The sequence below is a fragment of the Vicugna pacos genome, chromosome 21 (genome assembly GCF_048564905.1).
Source record: "Vicugna pacos chromosome 21, VicPac4, whole genome shotgun sequence".
NCBI lineage: Eukaryota > Metazoa > Chordata > Mammalia > Artiodactyla > Camelidae > Vicugna > Vicugna pacos.
This window is the reverse complement of record NC_133007.1, coordinates 16,739,355-16,757,789: the sequence shown is the minus strand read 5'-3', so window position 1 is coordinate 16,757,789 and position 18,435 is coordinate 16,739,355. Positions and strand designations below refer to the sequence as shown.

The 18,435-nt window shown below is 45.7% G+C and overlaps 1 protein-coding gene across 2 annotated transcripts in view; it reads right to left on the bottom strand.

Moving 5' to 3' along the window:
- CD247 (CD247 molecule) overlaps positions 1-18,435 on the bottom strand; it is a 79,840-nt gene that overhangs the window by 60,970 nt on the left and 435 nt on the right. The gene's annotated exons all lie outside the window — the stretch shown is intronic.

Sequence of the window (18,435 nt, the reverse complement as noted above, 5' to 3'; positions counted from 1 at the left end):
CGGAATATCACAGCGCTCATTGCTTTGCATATTGTCCGTGGCTACTTTTGTGTGACTCCAGCAGAGCGGAGCAGTTGTGAACGAGACCTATGGCCCATAAAACCTAAAATGTTTTTAAATGTGTTTTAAATGTTTACTCTCTGGTCCTTTGGAGAAAAAGTTTACAAGGCTCTGCTTAGCTGCTGGGTTTCATTTGAGGGGGTCCAATGGTACATACTTCGGGCATACAGAGAACACAAAGAAACAAACGTCAGAGTCCTTGACTCCAGAATCTTTCAGTTGGAGAAATGTAACGACGTACATAAAAAGTTAATTAATAATACAAGAGTTGGGGGAGGGTATAGCTCAATGGGACAGCATGTGCTAAAGTTCAATTCCCAGTACCTCCACTAAAAAAAAAAAAAAATAATAATAATACAAGAGTTGGATGATGACATGAGCCAGCAGTCAACGACAGCCCAGTGCACTGATCTTATGAGCCAGGATGTGTCAACTGCCTGGCTCCAAGCCCAACACTTTTCATGCCTCATAGAGTTTGTTCGTCCCAAAACCCCTTTGAGGTCAATATTGTTAAACAGATGAAGAGCCCTGGATCCAGAGAGCTTTTGTTTGTCCGAGGGACATACCACTGGAAAGTCCTGAAGGTAGAATTTGAACCCAGTAAGTGTGAGTCCGGAACCCATACTCCTCACCGTCAGCTGAGTGGAGCAGACATGAAAGCCTTGGGAGTTCAATGAAGGGAGGGGTTATTGCGGTCTGGGTGGGCTACCAAGTCTTCAAAGCAGAGATGGGGCCTGGGTGATGCCAAGAAGGATGGAGAAGCATCTCAGAAACAATCCTCCCCACATGAGAGAAGACCACGTCGCACGTTAATCCTGACCAGCTAGCCCTGGGGAGGGGACTTGGCCAGAGGACACATCTTTCCTATGACTGATCTCTCCCAGACCTGTTCAGAACCTCCAGTAAGTGTTTATTAGCCGCCCCAGGTCAATTGCATCCAACTCCCAGCCACCACACATCAAAGGGTGGGACCTGAGCCACTGTCAGTGATGCTGGCAGGAGAAGCGGGCTGCAGGTGGCTTGGTGGTTGTTCCTGTGCCCCTAGGAGAGGGCCCGAGGCAGGTCTGTCTTAGGGCTTTTGGGGAGACATGTGGTTAGAAGCACCCTCGTCACCCAAAGAGAGATTCAGATCTGGTCTCTGCATCCCACACCATAGCCCCCTTCTCTGATGGCACCTCTTCCGCAACCATATTAATAGTGGAGCTCAGCACAGCGAGGACCCTGGGAAGCACCAGGCATCAGAGACTCTGGCTCCAAACCTCGGCTGCACCACTTACTAACAAGTCCTGAGACAAACCTCTTAGTCTGTTAGGGCTTTGGTTTCTCACCCATAAAATGGAGTGATGCTGACCTCACAAGGGTGTCATAGGACTGAATAGGCTACGAGATGGGACCCTACATGGAAACGCCAGGTGTGTGTAGGCATGAGCTAAATACCATTAGAGAGGGAAGTTAAAGGCAGATGGGAAGCTGGCAACAAGGGAAGGACTCTGGAATAAATGAAGGCTGTTCTGCTTCTGGATATGGTTCCTTTCTCCCAAATCAGCAGAGCAAAAGGGGCTCCTTGCTAAGGATGTGAACCTCATGGAGTGGCCTCCTCCCACAAAGGAGGGGGTCATTTTCCAGCAGTGGAATAAAAACAGTGCTGCTGCTCGCCAACACACTCCTCTCACAACCTCCCACGTCCACGGGCCAGAGCCCGCCTGAGGTGCTGGCTGCCGACAAGAAGAGAAAAGGAATCATAGAAATTATTTTCTTTGCCATGAATATCCTTGTAATACATCTTCCTGTCCCTTTCGTGCCTCCTAATTCTGTCTATCTGTCTCTGTCATGCGCGCGCACACACACACACACACACACACACACACACACACAATCTACTTGCAACAGCAAAGAAAATCAAGGTCATCCTAGCTCCGGTCTACACACCTGTGTTTGTAAACAAGCATGCCTCACTAGAATTAAAATCTATTCTTAATTAAAACAGCCTTTCCTTGCAAGCCAGGGCTGGGCCCTATTCCCATTTCTCAAATGCTCATGGGCCTCAGAAAGCTACAGAGAGAAATGACCAATTCCTACTGACTTTTCCCAAGGAGATTATGTTTGAGGCATTTCTTGACTCAGAACTGAACTGGAACCACCCTGCCTTACAGCTGGGGCCCCCGGCAGCTGTGACCTGGAAACATGACTTCGTTTGTTCTTCTTTCACCAGCCAAGGAGACCACACAGAAGGCAGGAGGGGCCAGCCACAGCTGCCATCTTGGCCCTTCTTCCTGTCAGGGTCCCTCTGCCATCCAGACCACTGCCATGGGGAGTTCAGATGGAGCCCGGAAAAAGAGGGTCTGGAGCAGCCAGAATAACTGTCTAAAATCTAGAACCAGCCCTGCTGCTTGAATTACCATTCAGATTCATTTCGAGATTGCAGAATGTGCTGGCAATGTTTTTCTAAAGGGCAACCCCGGTGCTCCCGAGAGGGAAGCACCCTCCCCTCTTACACATTTATTCCATCTTCTGGAGGGAAGGAGGGACGTGGGGAGGGGACAGAGCTGGTTCAGCAACCCCACAATCTGCATCTATGTCAGTCACTGCAGCCAGAGCTTGCTAGTCAACCAGGCTGGACATGAACTTCTATGCCTTGAGCTGGAAGTGTCCTGCCCTCAGCACTGCCTGATGACAGAGACCCCTGGGCAGTTGACATGTCGCCTCCCTCTCCTCGTGGAACCACATTGTGGTGAATGGCAATCAGTGTTCAAAACAAATAAACTGAGCCATCAGAGAAGCATATTTTCTCAACAGTCTTAGGAGAGTTTGAGAAGTATATTCTTGTGTTTAAGAAAGAAATTAAAATGCTGACTGAAATCATAATTTCAGCAAGGGACTTGTTACATGGTGCTCGGAAAGTTTCACAATCTCTTTGCATCACTTGAGGAACCATTTTTAAGAAAGTGTCTTAGTTTGGGTTCTTCCGGAAGCAGACCCTGAGGCAAAAATTAAAGTACAGGTGCTTTATTGGGAGATGAAGGAAGGTAGCTGTTACGGATTGAATGGTGCCCTGCAAAACCTTGTTGAAGTCCTAACGCCCAGCACCTGTGAACGTGACCTTATTTGGAAATAGTGCTGACAGATGATCAAGCTAAGATGAGGTCATTAGGGTGGGCTCTAATCCAAAAAGCAGTGTCCTCATAAAACGGGGACGTTTAGACACAGAGGCTGGCTTGCACACAGGGTGAGCGCCACGAGAAGATGGGGCAGAATTCTAGGCGATGTGTCTACCAGCCAAGAAGTGCCCCACCTTGCCAGCAACCACCAGAAACTTGGGGAGAGGCCTGGAACAGATTCTCTCTCAGAAGGCACCAACCCTGCGAACATCTTGATCTTGGACCTCTAACCTCCAGGATTGCGAAAGAATCAGTATCTTTTTTCAAAGCCAACCAGTTTGAGGTATTTTGGTACAGTGGCCCTAGGAAATGAGTACAGTAAATACATGGGGGGATCTGGGAGGAATAGGAAGGAACTCAATAAAGGGAGCCTTCTCAGCTAGTTATCATGCTGGTAAATTCGAGGAAACAGTTTGGAACAGGTAGTGCAGAGATACCACACGTGACGGCAAGGCCGTTGAGGGTGGCCCCGGCAGGCTGGTAATCCCCCTGCACTGCCAGCCTGCAGGCGCACAGGGTGGAGAAGGCTCCACGGACAGAGAAAAGCCTTGAGCCGAGAGGTGCAGGTGGCGGCAGCTGGAAGGCTGGCCAGACACTGGGGGGTAGGCGGGGAGGCGGGGTGCAGTGTGGTATGAACAGCACCATCCACTCCAAAGGATGAGCTGAGTCTTCTTCAGGCTGTTGGGAGTATCCATTGCAGAGTGTAACACGTAGGTTATTAAAGAAGGGGAAAGTATTATTGGCCCCACTTTTCATTGGAACAATCCTGCCCATCAGTGCCCCTCAAGCACCCCCTCCACCGTCATTTGCCTGTCCTGTCATGGGGGTGTGAGTAGGGCATGGGAGTTGCTCAAAGGAACACAGCTGCTAAGCCCTTACCTGGGCATTTGCACTCATGCTGCTGTCATGCCTTTGGTACATGTGTCCCCTTCCTGGGTGTCTTTCTCTCCTCCTCTTTGCATTAAATCCTACCCATTCAAATCCTGTGTCCCCCAGGGGCATCCCTTTACTTCTGCAGCCTGGCCTTCTCAGACCCACATTCTGAGCCACTCAATAAAGGCCTCTATTGAGTCTTTCTTGAACTGTATTCTGCGTTTAATAGGGCCTTTCTGAAAAAACAAATGCCAAATGGCAGTCAAATCAATTCAGGCAGCATTGCATACTGTATCTCCCTCTCTTCCTCCTGGGGGTGCATAGGCATGTTCGCAGACATAAGGTTCTGACAAGCCCTGCAGTGAAACAACAACAAACAAAACCTTCCTTAAGTTTGCTCAGACTAATGTTTCCAATACATGTTTCTGTCCCCTCTTTCTGCGGTTCGGTATTCCCATCTTGCAGAACAGAGTTTGGGAAATGGTGCCTTCGTTATAAACTCCAGTGGACAAGGCCTTTAGGAATCCTTTGGAAGGGTGGGTCATGTGAGCTGCTGGCCCCACAGAGCAAGGCCAGGTCCAGGTCTAGAGTGTGTGTGTGTCGGGGTGTGTTGGGGGGGCGGTTTCCTACCTATCAGGGTACCAAGGGCCATGAGTGGGAGGTGTCCCCAGGCTCTTCATCCCAAAACCGTCCTGAGGGTGGGGGGTGCGGTTTCAGGGATTGGGGGTTGCTACTAAGAGTTGGTGTTTCCCAGTTTCCTGAGGTGAGACATCTCCCTTCCACCAGATCTGCCCTTTTCCAACCCCCTTCTCCACGTGGCAAACTAAACTCAACCGGCCCCTCAAAATTCATGACAAATGTAGGCTCTGATTCCCCACCCAGAGGCAATGGGGTTCACACAGGGGGCCAGGATGCTGGGGTCAAAGCCTGCCTCTACCTGTGCTAGCCAGGTACCCCCGGGCCTCCGTTCCCCGCCTGCATAATGGGGACACCAATAAAAGGGCCACAGGAAGAACTGACCTCATGCATATCAACAACACAGAAAACAAGATCCTCTCAGCAAGTGTTAATGGTTAAAGCTGCTCATATCGCTTTACCAGACCCCTCAGTGATATCTACTAGCCCCCAAAATGCATGAGTTCTCCGAGCACAGCAGCTGGGACTTGTCACAGTGCAGCACCTGATGTGTGACAGTGCTTGCTCAGAAAACAAAGTTAGGGGTGGAGTGTATGGCTCAGTGGTAGAGCATGTGCTTAGCATGCACGAGGTCCTGGGTTCAATCCCCACTACCTCCATTTGAAAAAGAAAAAAGAGAAGAAATTTAGGATGACTTAAGGCACGGCTATGCTCTGTTCTTTATTTCTACCTCTGATAATATTTCTGACAATGAAAGGTATTGTTAAAACGTACCCTCTTCACTAATAGAAAGATGACTTGATTTGCTTTCATCGGTCTTAGTCTAACCTCCCCAGCTAGATTAACCTAACAGATGCCCAGTCATTATTAGAGGTGAGTTTGGCTGCCAGAGCTTTGGATCAGTGGGTCATTGTCCTTGTGGCCACCATGGTCCTGGACAGTCTCAGCAGAGAAGTTAGAGATGCCATTGATTTATCTGCACAAAGAGGCAATATAGTCATGAGTGGGGAGCCAGAGAGGGAGCTGAGACACCCAGAAAGAATTGCACCCCAGAAACTTCTTAAAAGGAAACTCTTCCAAGAACAAGGGATCAATCCTTCCCCCCTCCAACTGATAGGGAAATCTGGGCACGGCTCTCACACCACTTTCTTTGAGAAAATTAAATATATCTGTGCTAAGAAAATCCAATAAGTGAAAATTCACACTTGTGAAAACTAAATTAGAAAATTAATCCTTGTATTACTAAACAATTCAATAACACTCTCCTAAGTATATTTTAAGTTCTGCTATAATATTCTCTTCCACAAGACTTTCCAAGGGTCTCATCTAGTGGGAAAGTTCCCCTTGTATCTGTCTCACATTTTCTTTTTAAAAAAAAAAATCTTTGTATATTTTATATACGATAAGGTATAATTTACATACTATAAGACATTTTCTGAACCTAGATGTATTAATAGTATAAGGAATTTGGATCACTTGTTCATTTATTAAACGTCTGTACAGACAAAATCACCCTGGCTCAGTTTATTGCAGGGTGTGTGTATGGCTTTCTCTCTGCCTACCCACCACCCGCCTTGCTCCTGAAAGGATTCTGAGTCGAGTGCTGACTTGATCTCCTCCCAGAGCTGCAGGAGAGCAGGTCCTGGGAAGCAAGGCCCTCAGGCTGCTCTCCGCCCTCAGGCAGCCTGTTGTCCCATAGGTGGGTGGTCAGCATCTGTGGCACTAACCTGCGAACAACTTACACAACACCGGGAACTTGGCCTGTAGAAACTGGAGTGGAGGGAGATCAAATGAGGCTCCCCGGCAGCATCGACTGTCCCTGCCAAGGGTTTCATCACGGTAGGGGTGATCCAATATCTTTCTGTGCTTCCTGAAACAGTTGAAGGCTGTCCCCCAGCTCCCGGCATTGGCCGGTCTGCCACCGTCCGGGCCTTGGGGCTGGACTAAACTAACACGGCCTGGCCCCCCGCAGCTCTTCCGTGGTTGCCATCCCAGTGTGAGGCCTCTTCACACACACCTGAGACCCAAGTGGCCAAAGGAGCCAGCTCCGGAAGCACCCTTCCCTTACAACAGGGCAATCTGGTGGCCTAGAGGGCAGATGGTTGGAGCAAGAATCAAAAGTCCTGGGTTCATAACCAAGTTTCTACTGTATAGCACAGGGAACTCTGTTCAATATCTCATAGTAACCTATAATGAAAAAGAATATGAAAAGGAGTATATGTATGCACATGTATGACTGAAACATTATGCTGTACACCAGAAATTGACACAGCATTGTAAACTGACTATATCTCAATTAAAAAAAAGAAAGAAAAAGCTTAATGGAAGAGCGAATGCTTAGCATGCACACGGTCCTGGTTTGAGCCACATTACCTCCGATAAAAAAACAAACAAGCAAAAAAAAAAAAAAAACCCAAACCACCTAATTGCCTCCCCCCTAAATTTTTTTAAAAAGAAAAAAAAAGATTTAAGGAAGAACAAAACAAAACAAAAAAGAGTCCTGAGTTCAAGGGCTGACTCTGCCACTTGGTTGCTATGTGATGTTCAGCTGGCTTTTGATCTCTTGGACCACCGTTTCTTCCCTGGTAAAATCCAGAAGTGGAACTTGAAGGTGTCTATCCCTTCTAGCTCAACTATTCTATGATTCTGTCATATCAGGCCAGCCCCACTTAGGTCAACAGAAATCTTTCCAGAGAGGCTCTATGTACTGTTCTCATCACTGAAAATAAAATTCACTGGCAGCAACCCCAATGCCCTGCACAGCTCCCCAGCTAATCACGATATTACCACAAGCCCTTCTGATTACAAAGTAAGTATTTTCCTGATGATTTTGCAAAAGTCCAGTTAATTTCTCACAGGAATAAATGCAAGATAAGAGTCACATTAATTTTAAATAGTGCATATACACTGAGACCTTACTAATTTTTTGTATTGCATTATGTCAAATTTGCATAATTCAAAATCCCATTAACTGTGATTTGTATATTCCCTGGGGAAGGATTTTTTTTTTTTTAACCGTCCAAGAAAAGGAACAAGGCGCTGGGAGAGAAAGGTGATGACACGAGGTCAAACCTGATGAAGAAAGACCGTGGGTTTGGAGGAACTTGATGCGGAGAGCATCCAGGACCATAGAGAGGACGCCCTAGAGAGGACCCAGCAGCACAATGTGTCCTCCTTGGGTTATCATTCTGCACGGGATCTGAGATGATGAGCCAATTTGGAGGTTAGATTTCTTTCTTTCTTAACTGAAATTACTCCAGACTTGAATGCTGCTATAAAATGTTCAACCTCAAATTTAAAAATCCCTAACCAGCCAAATCCTCTCTTTATCCCTTGGCACAGAAGAGCCATTTTGTGCTCTTCGAAATGGCTGACAGGAATTTTCTGAGGACGCTACGGTCGGAAACCAAACCAGAAATTAGACCAGCTTCAAGTCTGAGGCTTTGTGTTGAGAGCCATAGCTGGAAACTAACAGCTGTGTTCCCCCCGCCAAACCAAAGAAATCAAGAAATTGTCATGAAGATCAAAAACTGCTCTCCAAACCTTCCCTTTCACATCCTCCCCGCTGGAGGTTTGGATTGCAAGAGTTTGTGATTATAACTTTATCCACAACCCATTTTTGGTTTCCAAGTAGCTCCCACTCCAAAATGAAATTGCAAAGCTTTGAAAATTAGAGACACCCTTCCCCCTACCCCCAAAAGCTATTCCTGACGAGATACTCTGTTGAAATGGAAGGAATTTGCTTTATAGCAGCCTCCCTCGTGGAATTATGGATGGGGACATTAACAATACAGCATTTGCAATGGGCAGGTGAGAGCTGGCCAAGTTTTTAAAGGGGATTTCACAGGCCAGGTCAGCAGGGAGATGGATGGGTGAGCTGCAGTGGATACAATTATTTGACTTTCTAAGCCGTTCTTTTGAAGCCTCTACACTTAATAGAAAGAAAAAGAATAATCCTCTTTGCCAAGCTTTTGTAGCTCCATCTTTATTGTTCCCACCAAAATCCAAAGAAAACAGACAAGATTCTTTCTGTCCAGAAAGCATTTGTGTATTTTATATAGGTCTGGGTTCTGAAGTGTTGATAGTGAAGTGAGAGGAAAGACAAAGATTTCTCTCTAATCTGAGGAAATCAAAGGGGGAATTTCTGAAGCTCTCGAGCCTAACTCAAAACAGTCCTGGGTGGTATCTCCTGGTATGCACCTCCTTTGCTACTAAGCTCAGCATGGAAATTAGCACAGGCTCACAAAACGATGAAAATTAGGCCAGACCGTAACGAAGCAAGCCTGTAGGGGAATTAAAACTTTTTCATAAAACCCGAGAACATGACCTACAGAATTAGGGAAGCTTTCTTTTATTTATGGGCTCTCAATCACTCAACATCCATCTCCAAGACACTGGCCTGGTCAATGGGCTAGTTGGGCCAACCATCTACAGAACTGTTTGCCTTGGGGTACATAAGAGGTGCTTGGTAAATATTAATTGATAAGTCAAGCGGTTGACCAGATGACTTGTGTTACTTTGGTTTTGTTTTTAAGTTAAAAATTCCTTGATTTTTTAAATCCTGTACCCTACCACCATTTACAGGATAATATACGTGATGTAATGAATAGAAAAATATAAGGCTACATGAGGTAAAAGATCCCAGGAGTGTACCTCTGCTTGACAGTAGCTGCACTTTTTGCAAACTGTGGCAAGACAGTCCTGATCAAGAAGGGTTTCCTGTTTAAGCTGCAATAACTTTTCTGACTATGGATCATTGTTCCATCTGTAGCAGATTTTTACAGTCCCTCTAATGCATTTGGGACGATTGCCTCAAAGTAACCTGCAGCTTTCCTGACAACGCCTTGCTCTCTCTCCTGCTAAGAACTGTAGCCCTTTCTTTTCTTCTGAGTTTTTAGAACCTTCTGCCAGCATCTCCACCCCTTCCACTACCCGATCCATAACCACCAATAAAGGGGCTGCCCAGGCTTCTTCCACCAAAACTGTCCCCCTTCATGGGCCCATAATTTGATTGCTGTTGTCCAGTATAATTTTCAAAATCATTATAGCATCCTCCACCGCCATAGTTACCACATCCAAAATGTCCTCCTTCATTGTAACCATCATATCCTTCAACACCACGTGTATTTCTACCACCTGGGTTTCCACATCCCACTCCACCAACACCTTACTGAATTGCTTGTGAATCTCTTCTGAGGGCAGAAAGAAAGAAAAGCACCAAATGCACTTTGACTCTTTTAGTCAAAACTCATCTATTGGCCACTGTGGGAAGAACTGATGGGAAATAGGGGAGCCGCTGATATTTTCTGCTGATGGGTAGTGTTCCTGAAACTCTTCGCGTGCTGGGCCTCCACTCTGAGAAGGGCTCATCATAGGGCACTATTTGTGTTGGGTTTTTAACCTTGAGTTCTAAGAACAATAATTTTCCACCTTCCTTTGTCATCTGAACACTGGTGACAGTGTCAACAGAGGGCCTGGGAGATTCCCCCCACATCTGGACTTAATTATAAGGGGACAGTAGGGTTTTCACGGGGTGGGGTAGGGTCAGCATTTTAAGTAAGGGGACTGGGAAGAAGGTGGAAAGAAAGACAGCAGGCTTACTTGGGAGATGGGAGAGTTCTCAGGGGAGTTCTGAAGGTAGTCGGGAGACCTGAGAAGTATCTGCATCTAATGAAGGAGCTGATCCCACCTCTCCATGATCCTAGAGATTCTAGTTTGGACGGAAGATTTCTTGGCTCCCTTCTGCACAAAATGTCTGGAATGGGTCCCATGATATCTCAGTCCCACTATTACCTGACCTAGATCGCCAGCTCCAAGCTCAAGCAATGCTGCCCCTTTCTTCTAGGTCCTACTGCCACCAACCTCCTCTTAAATACACACATCATACTCAGAAAGCCACTCACTGGTGCACACAGAAACACAGACGCAAGACATGTCCGCTGCATACAGACAAGCACACAGTACATGCCAGTGCATGCACCCACATGCTGGAACACAAACACACAGTCCCACACACACCAGCACATGCACAGTGGGGCACAGACACCTGCAGAGCACACAGGTAAACACACACTGGCATGCATGTGTGCCACACCCAAACTGAGCTATAACCCATGGGATGGGATCTGGGGACAGGCTAGTCCCACGCTAGAGTCACCCAGCTCAGCTGCCTTCTCCCTACAGCAAGCCGCTCTGGCTTGTCTGCCTCCTATGGCCACAGATGGCAACCTCCACCCCTACCCGCCAGGCTGTCTTTTCTACTCTTCCCTCCAACCTCTTCCCTCCAACTCTTCACCATCACTCCCAGTCCACATGACAAAAAGGCAGTTCTGGCTCAGGGCTGTCATTGACAATATGGCTTCGAGCCAGTACAACACTGCCTGATGGGGAACTGGTGAAATGTAGGAACACAGAGCTGACTTTCTAGTGTCTGCAGCAATTGAGAGAAGCGGGGATGTGTTTAATCCTAAATGGTAGTGCTGGTTTGCATTCTGAGCTGTCCTCCCCAGCTCCAGGGTTTGGCAAAGGGGAGGCACCTATAGCCCAGCAGCCCTGCAAATACCCTGCCAAACTCCTAGACACTCCTCCTCTCCCAGGCCTCCTCCCAATCAGCCTGGAGAGTGGACACACGAAGAGCTACTGATATTCAAATATTGGGCAATCTGATGCTTCACGTATTCTGCTCTGAGCACCAAATTTCTTATCTTGGTTTACTTTGCTCCAGTAACAGCAAAAAGGATTGGACTCCCGGGCTTGGCCCAGGCAGATGCAACTGGACTTAAAACCAAAATCTGACATAAATAATTGAGAATGGATTATATATATTTGTCATTTAAAGGTAATTTTCAGGGGGCAGGGTATAGCTTTGTGGTAGAGTGCATGCTTAGCATGCACGATGTCCTGGGTTCAGTCTCCAGTACCTCTGTTAAAAAATAAGTAAATAAACCTAATTACCTACCCCCCACCAAACAAACAAACAAAAAAATGTTTAATGAAAAAATTAAAACAATATAAAAGTAATTCTCCCACTTCTCGAGGATTTATATAAAAACCAAATCTCCGGTTACCAGTGGGGGAAGAGGGGAGGAATAAATTGGGAGTTCAGGATTTGCAGATACACACTGCTATATATAAAACAGATAAACAACAAGGTCCTACTGTACAGCACAGGGAACTATATTCGGAAGCTTGTAATAGCCTATAATAAAAAAGAATATGAAAAGGAATATATATGAATCACTAGGCTGTACAAGAGAAACTAACGCAACATTGTAAATCGACTAGACTTCAATAAAACACAAAACAAAACCAAAAACCCGCCAACTTCGACTGAGCGTCTGTGTGGAATAGCGTGCTCTTCTTTTAGAAAACCTCACCCCACAAAACCTTACACAAAACCGTTCTTACCAAACAGACCGATTGAAGGCTATCATTGAGGATGAAAGCTTCTCAAATACAATTTAATTTGCACTTTGATTTACACGTTTGATTTCCACCGATGCCTCACACGGTGGTGGAGGGGGCAGGTGCGGCACACATAGAAACCATAGAAACGGGTAAAATTGCAAACTGAGGTTGATCCCTCTCAAGAAAAGCTCCCAAAGAGGTACATTTATTAAGAGTAAAACAGAAAATATGGATTTTACCGCATCTGGAGGAAATGTGAGTTCAGAACTATAATAATAGGCCAGAGAAAAATGCAATTCTGTACTAACAACCAAATATTTCATACTCAGCAGGAAAATTTATATTAAATGAGGATATTCAGCATCAAAATAATTCTTACTTCAAAAATTGAGAGGAAAATCGTAGTAAGTGCTGACTGAGGGAAATGCCTTCAAAAGTCTGCTGCAGAATTCAGTCATTAGGTGTAAGATGCAAATTGATAGAAGACCTGGTAGAGAGGTTGCTAGAATGTTCGAGAGCACGCACCTTGAACGGGGGATCAGAAACTGTGTTTGGAGCCTGGTTCTACTATTAGGCATGTCATCAAACCTCTGAGCCTCATTTTCTTTGTTTATACAAAGAGAATCTTAGTACTTTTTCTGCTACTTGCCATAGAATGGTTACGAGGATCGAGTAAACGAAGGCATTGGGAAGGATTTTGTAAATATAAAGGAATGACCGTGCTAAGAGAATGGTGGTCTGGACTGGGCAAGGATCCTGCCTGTCCTGGTTCGAATGCTTTCTATTTATTTTTTCCCCCTTGAGCCTGAAAATTAGTTGCTGAGAAGCACAAATCATAACAGGCAAGCAGAGCGGACAAAGGGAGCTTCTAACATTTCCACCAGTGCAATTTGGCCGCTTCAGACGGCAATTTGCTTTCTCTTCAAGTCAGTTCTCACCAGCAAAGTCCTTGAGTGGCCATAAATCTGCAGCCGATGCACAAGCATAAGGGACAAGCTAGAAAATGTTGGACTCCGTCCTTGGATTTTTCACAACAGAGGCTCCCGTTAGAGTTAAAAATACTGTGATAAGGTGGGAGTCCAGATTTTTTTTAAGTTTTAATTTTATTTATTTATTGGAGCTACAGGGATGAATAAATTTCATTTATTGATTGGAGGTCCTAATTCTGTAAGTCAATACCAGTGGGGTGGGGGGCTAGGTAACTAACCGTTCTTAAAAACTTGGTAATTTCAAGACCGTACGTAACTCATGGTGTAGCTGAAAGGGATGTTCAATCCTCTTCTTCCCCATCACACAGATGAGAAAACTAAAGCCCAGAGAGAGACTTCTGCCCAAGTTTACACTGCAATTTAGTGACAAAAGAAGTTAAAAAAAAAGCACATTAGTGCCAGCGTTTCCACTTTCTTGCTTTGGGAAAATGATACCCTTTCTATTTTGCAGGTTGGGAAACTGAAGCACCTGTGGTCACGACTACACCTCTTGTGTGTGTGCCTCTTCCGAGTGTGTCTCCACTCCACCGCCATCTCACAGAGGAAGAAAGGGGTTCTGGAGGTGGGCAGCTGGCCACAGTGAAAGGCTGGGGAGCAAACAGGACCTGGATCCAGATCTTTCTGGTTCCATGACCTCCACTCTCCCTCCCCCATATTGCCTGCTCCAGAGAAGACAGAAACACTTGCCGATGGTCAGAGAATTGGAAAACAAAAAACAAAAAACAAAAACCCAAAACCTCTCCTCGACAGGATTATTTTCAACAGAAGTCTAAAGTATCCTGCGAAATGTCCTTTTACTTTAACTTCTTCTTTTAATTGTCAGTCCTGGAGAAATTAGCCCAAGAAAGTAATTCAGAAGACATTTTAAAGGCTACATATGTCAAGATTTTCTTGCAGGATTAACTATAATAACAAAAATTAGAAACAGCTCAAGTGCCCAGCAATAAGGAAACAGTGAAGAAAATGCGATGCATGAACTACAGAAGTTTAAAAACAGTCGCGAAGGCCAAGCATAAAAAAGATGCTCAGAATAAAATATGAAGGAAAAAAAGCACATAGCAGCTCTATAAAAATATGTAAACACTTTTAAAAAAAAAAGCGGAATGGGACATTTAAAAAATTTATGACCTCCTCTGATGATTTTGGTATTTTTGGTAAAATACCTCAGATTAAGAGAGAAAAAAAGTGATAACTACTTGGAATATTTATTTAGTAATCTAGAACAAATTGGACTATAATGGTTAGATATTCTGCTTTTTTTTTCTTTCTGTATTTTGAAGCAATTGGGCAACTGAATAATGTGATTTATGCTATAATCCACAAACTCTTATTTTTCTCCTTGGTGCCTTCGTAAGTTTATTGATTCATTAGTTAACAATCTCCAGCCGTGGCAGCCCTCTTTATTTTCTGCTTTTCCCTATCATTAAAGCAAAGTCGGAAAAATGAGCATCTTTCTTTATTTTCAAGATATATTAGTTGACTCATATGAAATTATCATTTTTGTAGGTCCCAAATAGACAAATGTCAGAAATTTCATATGGTCCAACCAGAAAATTTTAACAACGGTAGGATTTTATCTTAAACTGTCCTTGTAACTCATTTTTAATCAGTCTATTTATTCAAACTGCCCTGTCCCCTCCACTAGCTTAATTTCTGGTTGTTTTTTTTTAAGTACTTTGTTTAATACTAAATTCCCCAGAAGAAAGGTCCAACTACGCCACTCCAAGATATGACCTCCCTAAAAAACCATTAAAGTGAATTTAATTGCATGGAAAGGTCTAGATTTCCCTCATTCAGCCACCTTGTAAGTCACCCAACAAATATTCACGGCCTGCTCCAGGCACCGTGCTAAGTGCTAGAATAGTTCCTGAGCAGAGGAATGTCTTTTCCCTCAGGAAACATACACTGTGTCTGAGGCTGGAAGGAGTGGCTATGTGTGTCCGGTTTAGTAACTGATCATTTTGTTTCAATTAACAGATCAAATGACGGGTTTGATTATTTTTTAACCAAATGGTCTGTATGTTTGCTCAGATTGATTAAATCTACTATCACTTTAGTGTTAATAAGAACTAACCTTGGCCCAAGCAGAGAAGAAATGTATTTTGAACTATCGCTGCTATTTATTCAGTTTCCTGACCCATAAGTAAATAAGGCTCAGAAAAAAAAGGATTCCCAGGGTGTGTGTCTGGACAAATCTAACGCAAGACAGTTCCCTAAAGGTGCCTGAACCCTAAATAAAACACAAGACACAATGCCCAGGGATTCTCGAAAGTAAAAGTGTATCCAATAAAAAATTAGATTAAATTCGTTAAAGGCAAAAATGAAGGGAATTTTTAAATAGATTCAGCAGTGTTGTTTATTCACCTAAGCAAGTACTTCCCAGGACTGTTTCAGGGTGGTGTTTGAAGCAGCAGATGGGAAACAGGCCAGCAAGTCTGAGAAAGGTCAAAGTGAAAAATGAGGTACCTCCTCTGGGTGAGCAGAGTCAGATGACCAGAGGTCGAAATAAACCACTGGTGAAAATGCCTTCGATGAAAGATTTGTCCTGGCATCGCTTAGATGCTTCCCTCAAGTCTAGCTCCAGGCAGTTTAAGCAAAGATCTGGTTTCAAGAAGTATTCATTTAAATACCCTGGTCACTGTGCACCCACACTACGCATTTGGCTGCCAAATCTGGATGGTGGCCCTAACCAGTGACGACCAGGTGGACCTTGTTCTAATTTGCTCCCCTTAACTGTTTATATTCTATATATTGTCAGTCACATTTTTCACCTGGGGAGAAAATCCCCTACAGAATAAATGTCTTAAAAACCAAAAAATGGTAGCTGTAACGCTCATCCTATGACCCACCAAAGCTTTGCTTCTTGCTCACGGTTGGACCTACGGCTGGGAGGGATCACCGCTGCGTTCCTGTGTTGTTACGGATATGCTCAGAAATCAAAAGACAGACGAGCTGGACTTCAACAGATGGAGAAAATGCCCAGTGCTGCTTTACAACACAAAGGAGAGCAAATTAAGAATCCTAACCGTGGGTTTCCATTTCCTGTTCCTGGATCTTGAGAACAAGAAAACAGGCCAGGATTTTATAACAGTAACAACACAACTTCCATGTATTGACTGTCTAGTATCTGTCAGGCACATTACATTTACTTTTCTTTTTCACATCTCTGCATGAAGATATTCCTAACTTTAGAGGTGAGACAGCTGAGGCCCAGAGAGGTTAAGTTACTTGCTTAAGGTTGCACAGCTGGGAAATTGGCAGCCATGTGATGGGCCTGGCTCTTCCCACCCCGTCTGTTTCTCTAAAAGCAGAGCTGCTCACAAGACTAGAAGCCTGCATTTCGTGAGGCTTGGTGTCAGAGCTGCATTTCCTTGCTGGAGAAAGGACAAAGGCCTCACTGGCCACCATGAGGCCAGGAGTTAGGGGCACTGAAAAGTTGAGGGCTCCGCAGGCAAGGGTGCCCATGCCTTTAGGCACGCCATCTTAGTCTCTTCCAGCCTTAGACCCTGGTGACCGTCTTGGCAGACTCACCAGAGAGACCTCCTCGGACAGACAGAGTCATAATTTGCTTTAATCGGAATGCTCTGGGCATTTCCAAGGAAATGCAAATAGAAAAGTCTTAGTAAAAAGATGTTTTAAAAGGGTTTGGATGAACACAACATTGGAAACCGACTGTATTTCAATTAAAAAAATAAAATAAAAATGAATTAGCATGACAAAAAAAAATAGGGTTTGAGGGTGAGTAACTTAATTGAGCAAGGAAAGAGGGAAGACCTCAGCGCCAACTCCGCCAGCAGCCTTTCCTCCGGAGGAAATCATACATGGTGTCCTGTTTAGGCAACACGGATGCCGTTTGCGGCCCTGGGTGTTAAAGGCCTCTCTAAATCTCCCTTGCCTTCCCTCAGTGGGGTGAGGACAGTTTGAAAAACTTCCGTCCAGGAGCCTTTATCTAAAAAGAGCTGAAATTTCCATCTCTACCCCTGCAGAGCACTGAAGGATGAATCTAGTTTTTCCTCCTGTGCGCTCTTCGTGGAAATGGGGCATGGCCCCCATCTTGTCTGCCGGGTGGGGTTCTGTTTGCCACTCCTGGCAGCTACCACCACCCTCGCAGCTTCTTTCTCTTCTAATTCCATTGCCCCCGCCTTGGCCCCAAGGCCCAACACAGATAGACCCCTGAGGAAACGTCACGTGATGCAATTATCTCCCAAGTGCAGCCCCCAAACCTGAGGCCCAGGGTCTGAATCCACTGCTGTCAGCTGTTCCCCTCCACAAATCCCTGAATCACAGGCTGTGACGGCATCACGGGTCCTCTGGAGCCCCGCACACAGGACGGGCTGCTCTGGGCTCATTCTGGTGTCCTTGCCCCCAGCAGCGCATGACTCATCCCCAGCAGGCCCTTCTGAGAAGAGAGCTGTGATCTTACAGAAAACCCCGCCACGGCTTAGTCCTCGAAACCCCCGAGGCGCTAGGCCGGGGCTGTGCCGTGTTCCCGGCAGCAACAGAGGTGCCAGTGGCCTCTCCTGCCCCCAGCATTGTCACCAGACACCCTCCCACACCGAGGTGAGCTGCAAAGTGGACGGACGACGTTGGTTTGGGACCCACCCCCCCAACACTTGAGATTTAAATACAGTTTGTCCCGTTTCCTGTAAAAATGCCAGGTCGCCGAACCCCGGACGGAGTCCATTTTGTCTTCTTTTTACTTCACCTCCTCATTATCTGGGCTAGAAAACCCAGCAGGAGTGAAAGGATTCTAGAAAAGCCAGGCTTCAAGGACTGGAGCCAAGTGAGGAGTAGGTTCTCTTAAGGGTTGGTTGTTACCCATGGTGGTGCCTTAAGTCACATCCTTTCATCTGTCCCTTACGTTCATGTTCTGCCAGCATCTCTGGCTTATTTGGCCTCAGATGAGAGCTGCCAGGGGTGGTGGGTGAGTCACTGAGGCTGGGATGGGTGTGTCATCGGGCTGCCCTTGGCTGTGCGTGTGGGCAGCCGTGTCAGAGCCGAGCCCAGACGTGGACCCTGCGCAAGGCCACATCCCTCTTCCGTTAACCCCAGTCAGTCCCTAGCCCATCGAAGCCTCAAGTCAGCCAGTCAACCCTCTCTGACCAATGAATGAAATGTTCTTTGTTGGCCAAGGAAGAAGGAAAGGGGCCGAGTGACGGAGCCAGCAAGGTGGTCAAAGAAGACACAGAGGCTAGAAAAAAAGGTCTCAGCTGTCTTTCTGGTCCCACCCAGCTTCAGTTAAATACCCCCCTCCTCTTCTCCACACAGGCTCTGCCTCAGTTCCTCGTTGTCTTCCCACCACCGCAGACTTT